We start from the raw sequence: 19,030 nt of genomic DNA, 5'->3' as shown, positions 1-19,030 counted from the left end.
GTGTTCCTCCAGCTGAACAAAATGTGATGATTTCATGGGGCGTACCAATCCCCCATCAGCTGCCTGTGTGCAGCCAAGGTATGTGTGAAAACCCCCTGCCCTGATTCCTATGTTCTCAATATCAGTACCAGCAGGGTCCCTGCAGGGCCTGCGAGTGTCACTGGATCACGGGCCCTGCACAGACATGGTTGCTTGCTGTAGAGACAGACACTGGGAAAGCAGGAAAAAAAGGTATGACAATGACACCTATGAAGACAGAAAGAAGGAAGAAAAACTTCCACAAGTGAACATCAGCAGTTCAAAACGAAAGAGTAGAAGTCACCAAGACAAAGTCCAAGATTAAAAAGTCTTTTTATTCCTTAAAAACAGTGGGGAGATTTCTCAATACAATCTTGACTGAAAGTCTCAACACAGGCAGTGTTTCGGCACAAACGCCTTCATCAGGGGATCTGGCAAAGTGACATTGTTCTCAATACTGCGAGCTGCTAGGGTATTAAATGCAAGCACACAAGTGCTCATCTGAATCTCACAAGGTGAGCGTCATGCGGTGAGCAAAAGCCATTACGATCACTTTGTGAGACTCAGATGAGAACATCCTGTGCTTGCATTTAATACACCCTACTCCCGCTGTTTTTAAGGAATAAAAAGACTCTTTAATCCTGGACTTTGTCTTGGTGACTTCCACTCCTTTGTTTTGAACCCATAAAGTCTATTATCAAGCAGTCACCTATGGTTGAATCCAAGCCCGCTTCCTCCATAATACACCATGTTCCTAGGGAACTCAGCACGGACATAAGTACATAAGTATTGCCACACTGGGACAGACCAAAGGCCCATCAAGCCCAGCATCCTGTTTCCAACAGTGGCCAATCCAGGTCACAAATACCTGGCAAGATCCCAGAAAACGCAATACGTTTTATGTTGCTTGCCCCAGAAATAAGCAGTGGATTTTTCCAAGTCAATTTAATAATGGTCTATGGACTTTTCCTTTAGGAAGCTGTCCAGACCTTTTTAAAACCCCGCTAAGCTAACCGCCTTTACCACATTCTCTACAATGAATTCCAGATCTCCTCATCACTTTATACTCCCATAATAATCCAATACCCTGACACCAGAAGAGCCACTACCTGAATACCCAGCCCTCCAAGCTCCCTATGGCCATTCTGTACACCAGCCTGCCAGACAGACACAACCATCTGGCTATTCCAGTAGGACCATCACTGTTCTTACAGTCCGACCAACAGACTCAGTTGACAATTTATTGAAAAAAGGTGAAGCAACTGCAATTAAGGATTTTCTGTGACATCTTGAGTCGTTACTGTCTTAGCCCCTCTATATCCCTCTGACAACTGTTCCACACACCCACCAACCTTTCTGTGAGAAAATATTTCCCTGTGAAAAAAATAAGTTCCTGATCCTACCCCAGCAAAGCCTCATATCATGAACCCTAGTTGTATAACTTCATTTGATGGAAAAAGGAATTTAGAAATATAGAAACAAAGGCAGATAAAGACCATACGGCCTATTCAGTCTGCCCATTTATGCCATCAACTATCCTTCCTCTCCCTTAGACATCCTATGTACTTAACCAAGCTTTAATTGAAGATACCGTCTTTGTCTCCACCACCCTCCATTGGGAGGCCGTTCCACACATTCGTCACCCTTCCTGTGAAGAAGTATTTCCTCTGATTACTTGACTCTATCCTCTTTTATACCTTCATCCTATTCTTCGCCTACGGTGCATTTATGCTACAAAGGTATTTAATGTCGCTTATCATATCTCCCGCCTTTCTTCCATATTGAGATCTTTAAGTCTGTCCCCAGACGCTTTATGATGAAGACCACTGACCATTCTGGTAGCTGCCCTCTGGACCGACTCCATCTGGTTTACATCTTTTGAAAAGGTTGGTCTCCAGAATTGTACACATATTCTACATGAGGTCTCACCAGAGTCTTATACAGGGGCATCATCACCTCCTTTTTCCTGCTGGCCATTTCTTTCCCTATGCACCCAAGCATCCTTCTAGCTTTTCTACTTGTTTGGCCATCTTAAGATCATCACATATGATCACCCCTAACTCCCGTTCCTTTTTGTGCACAGAAGTATTTAATTACGCAAAACTCTGCTGCTCCCTCAGGTTTTTGTGGCCCAAATACATGTGTATTTTTTAGCATTAAATTTTAGCCGCCAAATTCTGGACCAGTCTTCCAACTTTGCTAGGTCCCTCCTCATGTTATCCACATCAAGGGTGTCTACTCTATTGCAGATTTTGGTATCATCCGAAAAAAGGCAAACCTTACCAGTCAGCGATTCAGTAATATCGCTTACAAAAATATTTAAAAGATTTGGTCTAAGAACCGAAACTTGCAGCCCATCACTGGTAACATTCTTTTCTTCAGAATGAGCTCCATTTACCACTACCCTCTGTCACCCTCCACTCAACCAGTTCTTAACCCAGTCAGTCAGTCACTTTAGGGCCCATACCGAGGGCATTCAGTTTGTTTGTTAGTCGTCTATGCGGAACCATGTCAAAGGCTTTGCTAAAATTTACATACACCACATCTAGCGTTCTGGCTTGATCCAACTCTCTGGCCACCCAGTCAAAAAGAAATTACTCAGATTTTTTTTGACAAGACCTGCCTCGGCCCTGCAATCCATTGAAGTCCAGAAACCTCACTAGTCTCCGTTTTAGAAGTTTCAATTTACTCACTCTTCACAGAGGTCAGACTAACTGGCCTGTAGTTCACTGAACTGCTGAAAGCTGCTTTACACCCTTGCTTAGGAAACAAATTCCAAAGGTAGGTCTAGTCAGACAGACGAGGTCCAGCGAGCCTCATGGATGGAGCACGGCCATACGGAGCTATAATCTGTACAGGAAGGATAGAGACGGCAGTCAGTAACAGCCACCCACCATCTCCTCTTGAGATAGAGACCTAGGTCCTTAGGCATCACCTCACAGGGCTTTTGGGTTAGACCCTCCCCCCACTCCCCGCAGTCTTTCTCTGAAGTGCTTCCACATATCCTTCTAGAGATGCAGCGTCCAGGACTGGACATAATTATGGCTTCCATTCTTAGGTGTTTCTAAATTATAAAGTTAGGAGGTTATTTTCCAGCTAATTAAGGGGTTTTTGAAAAGTTCAAAATATTGGTTTTAAGTGTCAAAGGTGCTATTGCCGGCTTCCTTTTCCGGTGGAATCAAATATGCACATCTGCATCACTTAGGAGTTAAAGACACAGAAAAGGCAGGGAGGGGCGGGATAGTGATAGTGGGCATCAGGGTATAATATCGGGGTTTGTCAGTTAAAACCTAAAATGAGAAGCTCTAGACAAATCCAGGTGAGATCTGACTAATGGCACGTACAATACCATAATCACCGCATTTTCCTACTAGTTTTACCCCTCTGGCTTTGGCTGCCACCTGCCGGCATCCTTCTACTACCTGGAAATAAATATAATGACCACCCTGAAGTCTTCCTCCTGCGCTGTGGCGACCATTGTCTCGCCTGCAATGTACGAGTCGCTCCTTTCAATTTCTGCAACCCAAATGAACAATTTGCGGGGTTTTTAAAAATATTTTTTAGAAGTTTATTAAGTTTTTGAACAATATAGGTTATGTAAACTAACACAATATAACTGTCTTCAATAAAACACAAAACAACCTTGCATCATTATTTTCTTTTTAAAAAGTCGCCACTCACAGATCGTGAGCATCTTTAGTTCACCTTTCAATGCCCACTTGCTCATGTGTGTTCACTTTCCAGATCTTACTATCCTCCAAAAAAGAGGTCAAATCAGTCACAAAGATACTGCACAGGACCTGGCCCTGAGCTGGTCCTTGAGGAGCTCCAACACTTGCCTCTCTTTCAATTTATCACCATGTTCTGTCATCTGTCACTTGCTCGTGTGTGTTCCAGATCTTACTATTCTCCAAAAAAGAGGTCATTATCAGTCACAAAGATACTGCACAGGACCAGGCCCTGGGCTGGTCCTTGAGGAGCTCCAACACTTGCCTCTCTTTTAATTTATCACCATGTTCTGTCATCTGTCACTCAGTCCACCATCTTATTAATGTGACATACTGAGTCAGAGCAAAAGGTCCATCTACGACAGTGACCAATCCAGGTCACAAGAACTGAGCAACCTAGCAACCCACGGCCATGCTCAGTTCATTAATGAGCCTTCTATGTAGGACACTATCAAAATGTTTCTTGAAATCCAAGAAGTCCATATCTAGCCTACATCCCTGATCTAATTCTCTGGTCTGATGCTGCCTAAAATGCTGAATCTATTGGTTTCAAGATGCTCTACTAGTTCCTCCTCAAGAAGAGTATTGGGTAATTTTCCCAGCCTCTAATTTCCAACCTCCTGTCTCAAAGAACTAGTCCATCAACAAAGATTTATTGAACAGGTCCTTCAGCAGACCTGCCAGAACCTCTCTGACCTACCTTAGCTTTCTAGGTGTATTCCTTCTAGGCCCATGGCTTTCTCCACTTCCAGTTTTTCTCGTTCATAAATTCATGGCATCTTCGCTACAATCAAGTCTTGCTCCTTTCTTAACACACGTTTTGCTGCTCTTTGAAAAACTCTTTTTAGGTTAACCCACTTTTTGTCTTCTTCCATGCAGCCAGCATCTCCAAGTACACCCCTTTTTTGAACTTCAGGACTCTTCATTTTGTGAGATCCTCTCAGCCTTGACCGTTAGTCTGCTGATAACTGGTCCTTAGGTGATGACCTACCCCTGACATTTCAGACTTTTCTCCATATCTTGTATTGCCCCCAGAGCCCCTCTGTCCTTGCCACTTTCAACCTTCATTTGAGGAGAGCCTAATGAGAGAAGTCCAGGATCTCTCTACTTTAAACCAGTTCCACCAACAGGGTAGCCCTGATGCACATTCAGAAAGTTAAAATCTACCACCAGTGCCGGCACCAGCATCCCTTTTCTTTCCAGTTCTGTCCAATCCCTCCAGCTGACCTGGAGAAGTGCTGCTTTCTCTTTTTCAGTATTGTACACAGTACCTCAGTCTTTTCCCCAAGGCCTCCTTCCTTTCAATCACCAATTTGTTTTTTTTAATTATTATTATTATTTCTCCTGCTTTTCTGCAATCTAAATCTTTCCTGTACAGCACCAATTCCCAAACTGGGTTCCGGAAGCTTTTTTCAGGGGCTCCGCAAGTGAGGAAGTCGGTGACATGCTTCAGTCGCTGACACTCGAGTACCTGCCGATTTTGGCAGCTGAAGCATGCCATCGATTTCCTCGCTGCAAAGCTAGACCCTCCAAAGCAGCACAAGGAGGTTGAGGGAGGGGAAGATGCTGAACTGAAGGTGTGGCCGGAGGTCTGAGAGAGATGGGGATGCATAAACTGGATGGGACTCAGGGGAGGGGGGCTCCTCAGTGTATGAAAAATATTTTAAGGGTTCTGTCACTGTAAAATGTTTGGGAATCACTGCTCAAGTTTCTCAAGTTTATTATTCAATATACCGTCCATCAAATCTATCTAAGCAGTTTACACATATCAAGAGTACAGCTGCGTATGAAACATATTCCATTCATGAGGTTCACTGGAAGGACCCTTTGTGACAGGATAGTATCTATACCTGCCTCTGTGGTAAGCACTGGGAGATCTGGATTACTTATTTATTTTTGGTGACCCAGAGCAATCCTTACTCCAGCCTGCCTCTCATCTCTACTCAGTCTCCAGTCCCTTGTTTTCCCCTCTAACTTTACCCCTTGCACAAGGACAGACAGATGTGCACAGTAGAATGATTGAGGGAGAACTGCCTGCAGCTGCACAAGGGGGGGATCGGAAAGGGACACATTCCTCGGAGGAGCTGCTTAGCTGCAGGCGCCAGAGGTGAAAAAGGGGGGGGGGGGGGGGAAAACTTGCACAGCGTAAGTACATAAGTATTGCCATACTGGGCCAGACCCAGCATCCTGTTTCCAACAGTGGCCAATCCAGCTCATAAGTACCTGGTAAGATCCCAAAACAGTACAATACATTTTACGCTGATATCCTAGAAATAAGCAACGGATTTTCCCTAAGTCATTTTAATAATGGTTTATGGACTTTTCTTTTATGAAGATATCCAAACCTTTTCTAAACCACGCTAAGCACAGGTGAGGCAAAGCAAGGCCAAGGTTTGACACCTTCTCCCGGCTCTAAAATTAGAGGAGAGAATAAGAAAAGTCTGTATTAAATTAAGAAGAACCGATTGGGGAGCTTTCTGCTGGCTCCTAACCTGGGCTTCCAGGGGATATGGTGGAGGACAAAGAGAATGAGTGAGGAGAGTGGAGGGACAGGGGGCAGGACCATTCCTCCCACTGACCACACACCTGTTTTTCCAGCTGCCTCATGGACTCTCCCTATCCTCTTCAACTTGTTCCCCCCTTCTATCCCCACCCCCCTGTCTCTGCTGAAGATCTGTTCTCTCTCCATCTCCACCCATTACCCTCTTATCCACCTTCTCCCATCCCAGTACTGATCACTAACATTGCTCTCCTACCCCCACAATAAAAGGCCAAAAGTAGCAACTGGACAACAGTAGCATAAACTGCACTCAAGGAACCGATGAAGCATTGGTGGGGGGGGGGGGGGGGTCGCAGGGAAGGTTAGTCCCATATCTTTCATATACAAACCCCACACACACACTCTCTGGGAGCCCTTTTCAGTACTATTTGGTGGGGGAGGGGGGGGGGGCCTTCATTTGAACCTTTGCCACTCCAGGACACACAGTATGTCAGAGCATCACAATTTAATATGCAAATATGGCTGTTCCCATCAGCCCCACTTAAAGCACATTTTCTTTATAACCTGGTTCACTCCCCTGGCCTACCTCCAAGCATCTGCTCTCAGCTTTTTAGCTACTTCTCCACTCCATGTCAGCCCTGCTCCCTTCCTCTCTAGCTGGCTCTCACAAGCACCTCACGAGGGCCCATCTTGCAACGGTTTCGGCCTGAATTAATTGGCTTCCATCTGTCCCCACAAGCACCAAAAAGGGAGGCACTTCCTAACACCAGAAACTGTGGTAAGAAGGAAAACCACAAGGGGACGGGCACTGCCCTAAAGGCTGAAAGGAAATGCAGTCCTTTTTGCCTTTTTAAATCAAAATGGGTGATTAATGCTATCAGAGAGAGAGATCCCTCAGCATTACCTGCCCTTTAATACACATATTTTAAATGCTATGCCTTCTGCAAGGTATTAAAACCAGACAAAACCCACAAAGAAGAGTGAGCCCCCCCCCCCCCCCCCATTGCAGAGAGGCACAGAGCACACAGATGTGATTAACATTAGCAGCTCCCACGCAGCTCTATCCTCCCACACACCTCTCTGGCAGCACTACACTTACAGGGACTGAAGCTGCGAGGGGGGGGGGGGGGCAGGGAAAGAAATCAATGCAATGCAGCGGAGGACTCCAGACACCACTTGCCCCTCCTGAATACAACTAACTTCCTAACTTCACACCCAGCACCGGTTGAGGAAGCGGAGCAATTCCCCCCCCCCCCCCCCCGAGTCAGCAGTGACCCAGTATAATATAAAGGGACACTCTCCCCCCAACCCAGTACTGACCCACGATCCCAACATGGGGTAGGGGACACACTCCCCTCTGACCCAGTATCTATCAGCTAGATAGTGACCTAGTGTCCCGGCATGGTATTATGGGACATTCTCCCCTCTGAACCAGTATCGACCCAGTGTCCCAGCATGGTGCAGGGGGCCATTCCCAGGGCTGTAGCTGCACAGGGCACAAGAAAAGCTGTGCATTAGCTTCACTTGCGATGACATCACCAAAGTGGGCGGGGCAAGAGCACACCACATCAGCAGTGGCATGTCGCCCAGGGCACATTTGGCGTTTGTAACGCTCCTGGTCACTCTCCCCTCTGAACCATACTCACACAGTGTCCTAGAATGGTGTTCGGGGGGGCACTCTCCCCTCTGACCCAACACAGTGTTAGAGGCTTGAAAGGAACTGACCCAATTCCCTCCCCTGCTCTCACTGTGGGACACGAGTATCGCTTTCCATATTTAGAATGGTTTCTGGGACAGTGGGATGTATGAAATATTCAAGGAAGTATCTGAAGGATTTCTGGTTACAAAGCTTGTAAGAGAGAGGAAACATGCTAGAAGGGACAGAGAAATATGGCTGATATGAAATGCAAGGGCAGCTGCCAGGGTGGGGTGGGAGACCATTTCCAAAGTGACAGAGAACAGCTTTAGCGGAGGTGGACGGAGGGTAGAGTGGCTGAGTTCAAGGGCCCTCACCCTACACCACCCTCACCAGTGAAACCAGCTGAAGGAAAGCTGCAAGACCAGCAGTTCAGGAAAGGCTCCCCGAGCCCTGAAGATCCCTGCTGAACTCATGGGCCCCAGGGAGGCCGAAGGAGTTTCCCAGATGGGGGACCTCCCAGCATCTGAGTCATGGGGGCGGAGGGGAGGAGGGGAGCTCAAAGGCAGGAAACTCCCAGCTGGGTTCTGCGGCTGCTCCCTGTCTCTGCTCTGCCACTGGAATGTCTGTCCTTTGCCAAAAGCAGAGAGTGGGAGGGAGCCGAGAAACTGTGGCATGGCAGCAACTCCCACACCCTTATGCCATGGGATGAGACTCGCTGGCTTCATGGAATCCCCTTTCTCTGTGCGAGGAAACCCGGAGGCAGGGCAGGCTGAGCTCCGACTGCCCCACATCTTACACACTCATTCACAGGTTTCAGTGCCTGGTTTCCGGCTGAAATGTCCTCCAATTCCCCCCCCCCCCCCCCCCCCACACACACACACAGAGCTCTGCCACTGCACCTCATCCACTGAACAGAGATCTCAAAATTAGGAAACGGTGGTGGGGGGGGGGGGGGGGGGAACACTGAAGTCCACATTCTAGGATAACCTACAGAATACTCTGGGGTTAAGCTCTAGGAATTATGCAACTGATTTCAAGATGCTTTTGTAAATAATTTTGTTGCATCTCCAGTATCCCCCCCCCCAGCTCAGTCCCAACCTCTCCTTGTCCAGTACAGACCTCCCCCTCCCACACACCCATGCTCCCTCAGTCCCACCCTGCAGCTCCCCCTAATATTCCAGTACTGAGACTGCTTCCTGTCCCCTCACCCCCAACAGAGAGACTTTAAGATAGTTCCTAGCTACACAGGTATAATCTTGCATAAAGAGAGACAGGCAGCAGCCACACCCATTCAGCGGCTGAACAGGAAGAGAGAGAGAGAGAGAGGATGAGTAATGGGAGGCAGCACAGTAAAAAGGCAAATTATTCATGCCTGAAGGAAACAGACTGCAGGAAGCCTAAGACCATGAATGACACTGAGTAAGCGAAAAATGACAGGTTAGAGAGAAGTGAGCAGAAGAGAGACAGAAGTGACACCAACCATGAGACTGCAGAGAGCTGAATGAAGCTATTTATAGAACAGTGAGTTACAGGGGACCAGGGATTCCTCTTCCACCACTCCCCAGTGAACTTCCCTGACCGAGATGAGCCAGGCTCCAGTATCCAGATCTGCCTTCCGTGCAAGCACTCTCCTGGTCTCTTCATTTCATAAAGCTCACATCCACCTGGCTTCCCTGCAGATTCCCACAGGCTGCAACAAGCCTCAGTAGGTTACAGGCCAGACCCCCGGAGTCACAGCATCACAATAAACCCAAACACCCCCTTTGCCATTCACAAGCAGCTGCACGTCTGAATCAAGGGTGCACTCTGTTTCTCTGTGCTTTCATGGAAAATAAAACGGCACAAATCAAAACACTGCAGACAAACAGCCTTAACTCTTGTGCATCTAAAATGGAGCCTCAGAAATCATTATGCCGATTAATGTAGGGGAGATACCCAAGCACAGGCAAGAGGCAGGAAGAGAGAGAAGTAAGTGCTGTTAAAGAGACATCCATCCTAGTGCAAAGTGCAGTAAATCTGAGATACAGTCAGGAACAAAGGGCAGAGTCCTACCTTCCCAAACTTAAGAGCCGGCAGGATTCAGTCTCATCAGGGCTCACACTGTACAGCTAGGAGCCTTAGAAACAGATGTAACCACAGAGCCCAAACACCAGAGGAATGGGGAAGTGGTAACAGCCATAAGAAAAGCATCCTAGGATCTCTTTCAAACTATGCGGTCCCTTCCATTGTCTTCTCAAAACAGTCAGAGTTCCCTCATACTGCTACCACCTTCAAGCTGGCAACTAATATTTCCTTTTCGAAGCTTGTTTCTTCCACCAGACCCATCAACAGTATGATGGATCCTCTGCCCACGCTGTGTCTCCTCCCCCTGGCTTACCTAATTGTTAACCATAGCTTGTCACTGAGGGACATTCCCACTTCCTGGAAACAGGCCATCATCTGTCCCATTCTCTAAAAAAAGGCCATTTCTTGACCCCTCTGCTTATCATCAGAAGCTTGTGTCCAACCTTTCTTGTCTATCCAAGGTAATAGAGAAAATAATCTTTTCTTGACTTCATAATCATGTCAAAAATTCTGGGACCCACCCCCGTTAACTGGGATTCAGGGCTGGCTGCCCTCTTAAGCAAGGTTCAAAGAATGATGTACAAAGGTTGAAATGGGATGGGTTGCGTTGGCTGTTTCTTTGGCGTTTAACAGCAGTCTTAGATCTTGTTGACCATTCAATCCTGATCAATGAAGCTCCATGTCTGGAGACACATGTTCACTAGTCCATTAGTTTATTTCATTTCTCCAAGATCGATTCTAACTCTTACTTTTTTCTCCCCTCAACACTTTTCCATGTGGTGTGCTTCAGGGCTCCGTGTTATTTCCCTTATTCCCCTGGCCATCATCATTCAAGATTTGGAAATAAATCCTTTCTTCCTACTGTCTGCATACACAAATCCTCATTTTCCTGACCTGCGCCAACTACAACCATGCCTCGATTCGGTTGTCTCTTGATTGCAGAACAATCGCCTCATGTTGAATCCATCAAAAACAGTGGCCTCCTGGCTGACAGGCAGACCACAACATCCTTTTCTCTCCGAGTTCCCAGTTACCGCGGTGGAATGTATCAACAGTTGCTAAAAAACATTTTTTAAGGCGATGATAATTTCGTGCTCTTTGCAGCTATCTAGATAGTGATTCTCAACATGCCTTCCTTCAACATGCTATCATCACTTCCAGGCCTGACTACTGTAATATCGTCTACGTTACCATTAATGCCTCAGATATCAGATGCCTACACATGATTCAAAATACTGCTACACATTTACTTTGTCATACAAATGATCGTGTGTCTCCTTTTCTCCTTCAGCTTCATTACAATTCCAGATCTTAGCTTTGGAAAGGAATGGAAAACAAAAATGAGGACGTTATAATGCCTTTGTATCGTTCCATGGTGCGACCGCACCTCGAATGCTGTGTGCAATTCTGGTCACCGCATCTCAACAAAAGATATAGTGGAATTAGAAAACGTACAGAGAAGGGTGACGAAAAATAATAAAAGGGATGGGACAACTTCCCTATGAGGAAAGGCTGAAGCGGCTAGGGCTCTTCAACTTGGAGAAAAGACGGCTGGGGGGAGATATGATAGAGGTCTATAAAATAATGAGTGGAGTGGAACGGGTAGATGTGAATCATTTGTTTACTCTTTCCAAAAATATTAGGACTAGGGGGCACGCAATGAAGATACAAAGTAGTAAATTTAAAACACATTGGAGAAAATATTTCTTTACTCAACGTGTAATTAAACTCTGGAATTCATTGCCAGAGAATATGGTAAAAGCAATTAACTTAGTGAGGTTTAAAAAAAGGTTTGACTAGCTTCCTAAAAGAAAAGTCCATAAGTCATTATTAAGATGGACTTGGGGAAAATCCACTGCTTATTTCTAGGATAAGCAGCATAAAATGTATTGTACTGTTTTGGGATCTCGCCAGGTACTTGTAACCTGTAACAGGATGCTGAGCTTGGTGGACCTTCAGTCTGTCTCAGTATAGCAATACTTACGTTCTTATCTCCCTTTATTTATCTTCTACAACTATCATCTCATCATTCCAGTCGCTTCCTGTGCTCATTTAGAATTTACTAGACAAAGTGTCTTTTTTTTCTTTTTTTTTACAATGCTTTATTTTTTATTGTCCAAATAATCCACCAAAAAACATTTTTTTGCTCCTTTCCTGTGAAAACAGCTGTTTCTTGGTCTTTGAGCGGAGCTATCTTATAAGAGGTTTTGGGCCAAAATAAATATTTGTTTTCAAGACTTTCCCTGGATCAGTGGCTCCTGTGTAGGGGTTGGTTGGGCTCAGCTAGTAGTCACATGGGCACACAGTACTTTAATTGTACAGTCTTTCATAGTTCTCTCACGACGACAAATAGAAATCAGAAACTGTGAACACTAACACAATGTCCAACCTGGACAGGAGACACGGCAGAAAAGTAGAAAGAACATAAGAGTAGGTATATTGGGTCAGACCAATGGTCCATCTAGCCCAGTATCCTGTTTTCCAACAGTGGCCAAGCCAGGTCACAAGTACCTGGCAGAAACCCAAATTGTGGTAACACTCCATACTACAAATCCCAGGGTAAGCAGTTGCTTCCTATGTCTGTCTCAATAGCAGACTATGGACTTTTCCTCCAGAAATCTGTCCAAACCTTTTTTAAACCCAGATACGCTAACTGCTGTTACCAGATCCTCCGGCGAAGAGTTCCAGAGCTTAACTACTCGTTGAGTGAAAAAATATTTCCTCCTATTTGCTTTAAAAGTATTTCCATGTAACTGCTTGAGTGTCCCCTAGTCTTTGTACTTTTTGAATGAGTAAAAATTCAATTTACTTCTTCTCATTCTACACCACTCAGGATTTTGTCGACCTCAATCATGTCTCCCCTCATCTGTCTCTTTTCCAAGCTGAAGAGCCCTAACCTCTTTAGCCTTTCCTGATGAGAGGAGTTCCATCCCTTTATCATTTTGGTTGCTCTTCTTTGAACCTTTTCTAATTTCGCTATATCTTTTTTGAGATACAGCAACCAGAACTGAACGCAATATTCAAGGTGCAAAGAAAATGATGTTTCATTTATTTATTTCCCGTTCTTGATATACTGCAAAATGTCCATACGGCAACTATGCAGTTTAGAACTTAAAAGCAATTAGCGTACAGATAAAGGGGGAGGGGACACAACTATGTAGAGGAGCCAAAATATTCATTAAATAGATGTGTCTTGAGTAAACCTTAAGTTTGGGATATGAGGGTTCAGAGCGGATGCAAGGTGGGAGAGAATTCCAGAGAGGGTCCTAGAAAGCTGAAACTCGTCTCATGAGATACTGAAAGATGAAAGGAAAGGAAGGGATTGTGAGTATTATTATTATTAACATTTGTATAGCGCTACGATGCACGCAGCGCTGAACACCTGGCACAGAGAGACAGTCCCTGCTCGATAGAGCTTACAATCTAAAAATACAGACAGACAAGACAATTAAGGGCGAGGGAAGTACTGGGTGAGAAGGAACAAGGATAGGGGAATTGAGCAGTGGTTAGGAGCCAAAAGCAGTGGTGAAAAGGTGGGTTTTCAGCATAGATTTAAAAACAGGTAGAGTAAGTTGCCTTAGGCAAGGAAGACGAGATTTAGAGACAAGACAGAGACGCTTAAACTTGATATGGGGTAGAATGAAGAACAGTCTCATGATCAAAGCATCCTGAAGAGTGAAGCACCTTAAAGTGGTGGACTGAACATGCTAAAGACGTCTGAAGGATGAGGAGCGAAGATCGGCAAACAAAGAATTACAGTAATCTGTGTGAGAAATAACCAAAGAGAAAAGATGTGTATGAACCAAAGAAGGCTGAAGAAGGGAACGCAGTGGACGAATATGATGAAGGGCAAAAAAAGGAGGAACCGAGTTTATTAGTAGACTCAGAACCCAAAGTGGCCATGTTTCGGCAGAAGTCTGCATCAGGGATATTATCACAAGAGCAGAAACACACCTATTACACTAAGCGTTAGCTCAAATAGGGTCTCTTTTACCAAACCATACTAATGAATCCTCCATGGCAATAGACATGAAGGTGTTCTCTCAGAGGATGGAGCAGGCCTCAATGTACCCCCCTCATGTGGTACACTGGAATGATGCCCCCTTCCTGCCCCCCATATCCAAGAGGACAGAGCAAGGACAAATATATACATATGGGACCCCACACCCCAAGTGAGAGTAGGCAATGCCAATGAAGCCCATTCAAAGTGAATGGGAATCGCTAACACAGTTTAGAAAAAGGACCCATAGAGCATATGATACTGCGAGCGAGGGTTGAGGGTGGGCCTGCGAAATAGCACAGCCAGACCCAGGGCCGGCCCAAGGCAAGATGCCACCTCAGGCGGACTTCACATGCCACCCCCTCCCGGGCCAAGATGTTGCCCCCCCCCCCCCCCCCCCCGCGGTGTTTTATCTCACGGTGATGGTCCAAACCCAGAAGTGATTCCCATACGCTGCCCTGCCGCCTCAGGCACCCGCCTCTTCCCTTTACTGCAGCTGCCTGAGCCTCTGACGAAACAGGACGTTACATTAGAGGCGGCCACAGTAAAGGGAAGAGGTGGGTGCCGTCGGTAGCAGGGCAACGTTTGGGAATCGCTGCTGCTGCTGCCGGGTTTAGAACATCACCGTGAGGTAAAACGTCGCGAAAGAGGAGATGCCACCAGGGCCGGTGCTTGGGTCTGTGATGCCCCCCATGCAAACTATCAGTTGGCACCCCCCCACACCAGCATCTCCTTTCTCTCCTCTCCCTACCCCCTTCTCCCACCCCGCACCCTTTTTGTTTTTTTTTTTACTAGAAAAAAATGTATTTGAAAGCTTCCCATATGTAGATATAAAGATCGTGAAATAAAACTGAATATCACTAAAATTGCTTTAAAACATTATTGTAGCTGGTGGAAACAGCACTAACAAAGGCTATATTTTGTGCTCCTTTTTCTACACCGTTCTATACAATACAGTAATATATGGCCAAAATTCGTGAGGAAATCCTGTTTACTGATGGGTTCATCTTAACTGTTGTTGTGATCTGCCTCGGGAAGCCTGGTGTTATAAAGATTTGAAGGAAAATTAAACTCTTCTCTCACTGGGGCACATGGAACCACATGGTTTTTTTTTATTTGTACCCCGCACTTTTTCCCCACTCATGGCAGGCTCAATGCGGCAGGAAATGGAGGGTTAAGTGACTTGCCCAAAGTCACAAGGAGCTGCCTGTGCCGGGAATCGAACTCAGTTCCTCAGTTCCCCAGGACCAAAGTCCACCACCCTAACCACTAGGCCACTCCTCCACTCCACTCCACTTCACTTCATCTCCTTTGTACAAATGGATTATTCTGTTTCAGGGACAAGTGGTTTCCAGAAGTCAAAATAATAAAAATAAACATTTTCTTTCATGCAGATCTCTCATTTGTTTTAACACAACTAAACTAATCCTTATATTTTGTCCTTGTGATGACTTATACTGTGCCAAAACCTGCCCCCTCCCCCCACGGTATGCTGCCACCCCCCCTCCAGGGTACTAAAGTCTTACCTTGCCGCTTGCCCTGGTGGTGCAGTGGCCTCTGCGGCTGCAGGAGAGAATTCCACTCTTTCCTGCCCACTGCCGCTACTCCGTCTCCGGCACGCTCCGTTTTTCTTCTCTCTTCTGTGTTGCGGGTGCCGCCACCGCCGTGTTTTCTCAAAATGGCTGACGAGACGGCTGCCGGAAGCCTCGGCAGCCATTTTTAAAATGCGGCGGGGCCGTCCACGGCACAGAAAAGTAGACAGCGCTGGAGACGGAGTAGCAGCAGCAGGCAGGAAAGAGTGGGATTCTTTTCTTCCTCCCCCCCTCCCCCCCCCCCCGAGACCACTACACCACCAGGGTGGGCGGCAAGGTAGTCGTCTGCGAAAGGGGGATGGCAGCATTGCTGTGGCGGTGGGGGGGGGAGGGTAAGCATGGCAGTCTCTGGCGCCCTCCTGCCGTGCATATCCTGCTTACCGCGTTCCGCCGACCATGGATGCCGCCCCTCCGAGGTGCCGCTCCTGATGAGCGACACCTGGGGCCCCCAACCTCAGGTGGCCTAACAGTCGGGGCACCCCCGGCCGGACCAAGGCGTAAAAATGAAACACGTCCTTCGTTAACAGAAAACCTGAAGCCTGTTACGTCACAGGACCAGACACAAAAAGTGAAAAAAAAGTCTCTTCACCAGGGCCTGTGGCTGCCAAGCCCCAAATACAACCTGCAAGTTCTTATCTTTCCTCCGTCTCTCTCTCTCTCTCCGAGTTTCCAGGCCCAGGGCAAAGGCTTACAAGTCTTACCTTAGCCAAGTCACGGTCGCTTGACATAGGTTGTAAAGGCATATGGTGGGGCTTCAACTCTTGCTTCCCTGGGCCCTACCTTTTCTACTTCCTCTTTCCTGTGCCTTCGGCTCCACCTCTCTCGTCTCACTTCCTCCCTGGGCGGGACTAATGGGTTTGAGGTGGTTCAGGCTATCTGAGGGACAGTATTCTGTACATCCCCTCACAGACAGTGTTGCCAGGTGGGCGGTTTTACCGCCCAATTGGGCGGTTTTCCGCGACCCGCCGCGGGAAATTTTTGCCCGCGGCGGGTTGCGGTTTTTTGGGCTTCTTTTTTGGTTCTTGGGCGGTTTTTTTGGCGGTTTTTTCTGCCGCGGGGGGCGGGGTTAGTGACGTTCTGGGCGGGGCCGATGACGGGGGAGGCGGGGCCAATGATGTGGGAGACGGGGCCGATGACGTTCTGGGCGGGGCCGATGACAGCAGGGGCGGGGTTGATGACGGCGGGGGCGGGGTTGGAGTTTGGGCGGGTTTTGGGCTGGATTTAGGCTGTTTTGGGTGAGAAAAAAATTTTCCACCTGGCAACCTTGCTCACAGAGCACATCCTTTGTGCGAGTGTGCTGGACTTCGATCTAGCTAGTTTGTTCCTTTAAGGAAGGGGTGGGCAACTTCAGTCCTCAATCCAGTCAGGTTTTCCCAATGAATATGCATGAGATCACTACTTCCACTGTATGCAAATAGAAGTCATGCATATTCATTTGGGGACATCCTGAAAACCTGACTGGGTTGAGGCCACCCCTGCTTTAAGGGATACAGAGAGATCTGCCAGTCTTACTTTTTGTGTTAATACCCCCCCCCCCGATGCAGACTTCTGCTGAAATGTGGCCTAATCAAGCTTTGATTCCACTGGTCTTGGTTTGATTTTCTACTTCTCTTCTGGGTGTCTGCTGACCAGGTTGGACATTGTACCGTTGTAGTTCTCTCACTGCATTCCCCATTCCTCTTCCTTTTCTGTTACATGATTGTAGCTCCGTTCGATTAATCGGTTATGACAGTAAACCACTTTGATGTCTTAAAAAGGCGACACAGCAACAAGTAAAGGATCCTACTTACCAATGCCCTAGCGCATCAGAACAAAGAATGGGCCCTACAGCAGATTAGAGCACAGGAAATGCCATTATGCCAATGCTAAGAATTAAGTAGTGGTTTAAACACAGAGACCACCAATGGTCAGGACCCCCCTGCATTCCCGTGCCAGCAATGAATGCCAGCCACACATCTACCCCTTCCTCTCAAAATGCTCAGCTGCATTAGCGACGTTCACCATGCAATATTAGGAGATTGAAGATCCAGGTAGGACCATAGAGGGCCAGAGGTCCAACCCTATCTATCGTGCCAAGCTGAATGCAGGAGATGGGGAGGGCGAAAGGGAGAGGAGGCATTACCACTTAGCTAACCCATCTCGCATTTCTTTCTTTCGATAGGTCTGCGTTTTACAAGTTTTAACAAACTGAGTCCATGTAGCGCTATGATTAAATTCAAGCAGTTACCCCAACACAAAAGAGAAAAGCACCTTCCCAGCTAATCCGGCATAATCCAACTTCCTCCAAAATCAAGCTTCCTTCGTTGCCACCCAGAGACATTAAACAAGGAGACTTTAGCTTCCGAATCTAATAATTCTAATAAGCTCTGGGCTAGTTCTCCTTCTACTACTGAGTTACTTTTATATAAAAACTGGGAAACTAGGTGAAATGTACAAAACTTCTAACAGGAATCAAATCATCCATTTGTTAAAAAATAAAAAAAAAATCAATGCACAGTATTATCCATGCTAGTAAATAAAATCCTACCTTTGAAGATTATTATAGGAAGGTGCCTGAACGGTGCTGGGGTTGCAAACAGAGAACATGCCCAACATGAAGTCCTTAGTTCTCCCCCACATGACAAGGGCGGGGTCAGACCAACAGTCCATCCAGCCCAGTATCCTGTTTCCAACAATGGCCAATCCAGGTGACAAGTACCTGAGAGAATCCCAAATAGCTGCAAGATTCATGCTACTGATACCAGGGACAAGCAGTGGTTTTCCCCATGTCTATCTCAATAGCAGACTATGGACTTTTCCTCCAGGAACTTGTTCAAACCTTTTTTTTTAAGCCCAAATACGCTAACCACTGTTACCACATTCTCCAGAAACGAGTTCCAGAGCTGAAGTATTCATTGAATGAACAAATATTTCCTCCTATTTGTTTTAAAAGTATTTTCATGTGACTTCATTGAGTGTCCCCTGATCTTTGTACTTTTTGAAAGATTTTGATAATTTTCACAAACTACCCCTCCCATTAACTACCCTGTAAAAACTGTTTTGAATATATGTGTGATAATGAGAGTCTAGTGAGGACAATGTCCTAGGTAAATGAGCCGTCTGAACACTGCCCACTCTCCCTGCAGGTACAAGAACGGGCTGATGCATCTTTTGGCTGCCAGATTTTTTTTTTGTTCTGCTCTGGCTGCTGCTGCTCATTTCTGTCCCCCACCGAGAAACAGCCACCCTAGGAGACTGTTTAGTCTTGGCTGACTGGATAATCAAGTACCTGGTATCTACATGGCGGATGAGATCAAACATTATCCCATTCTAAAAAAAACTATTCAAAAAATTGATTCTTAAGAATCCAGTTACACCTCCTAGTAAAAGGTATTTAACAGAGCAGAATTTGAACCTGCAGCTCAGTGCTCCACTGTACCCATATGGGGGAACCAGAAGCAGGTCTTGGAGGTGTCTGGAGTAAGAAGGTCTGATGTGATGGGAAAGGTA

The 19,030-nt window shown here is 46.4% G+C and overlaps 1 protein-coding gene across 3 annotated transcripts in view; it reads right to left on the bottom strand.

The window, feature by feature from the left end:
* Positions 1-19,030, bottom strand: part of ATP2B4 (ATPase plasma membrane Ca2+ transporting 4) — a 168,829-nt gene that overhangs the window by 138,850 nt on the left and 10,949 nt on the right. For 2 of the 3 annotated variants that reach the window (XM_030221071.1, XM_030221069.1), the window contains exon 1: positions 9,938-10,221. The exons of the other annotated variant lie outside the window; for it this stretch is intronic. The gene's annotated coding sequence lies outside the window, so the exon portion shown is untranslated. Of the gene's footprint in view, positions 1-9,937; positions 10,222-19,030 lie in introns of those variants that run through there. 3 annotated transcript variants of the gene reach the window in all.

The sequence above is a fragment of the Microcaecilia unicolor genome, chromosome 12, assembly GCF_901765095.1.
Source record: "Microcaecilia unicolor chromosome 12, aMicUni1.1, whole genome shotgun sequence".
Taxonomy (NCBI): domain Eukaryota; kingdom Metazoa; phylum Chordata; class Amphibia; order Gymnophiona; family Siphonopidae; genus Microcaecilia; species Microcaecilia unicolor.
This window is presented reverse-complemented; position numbering and strand designations above follow the sequence as displayed.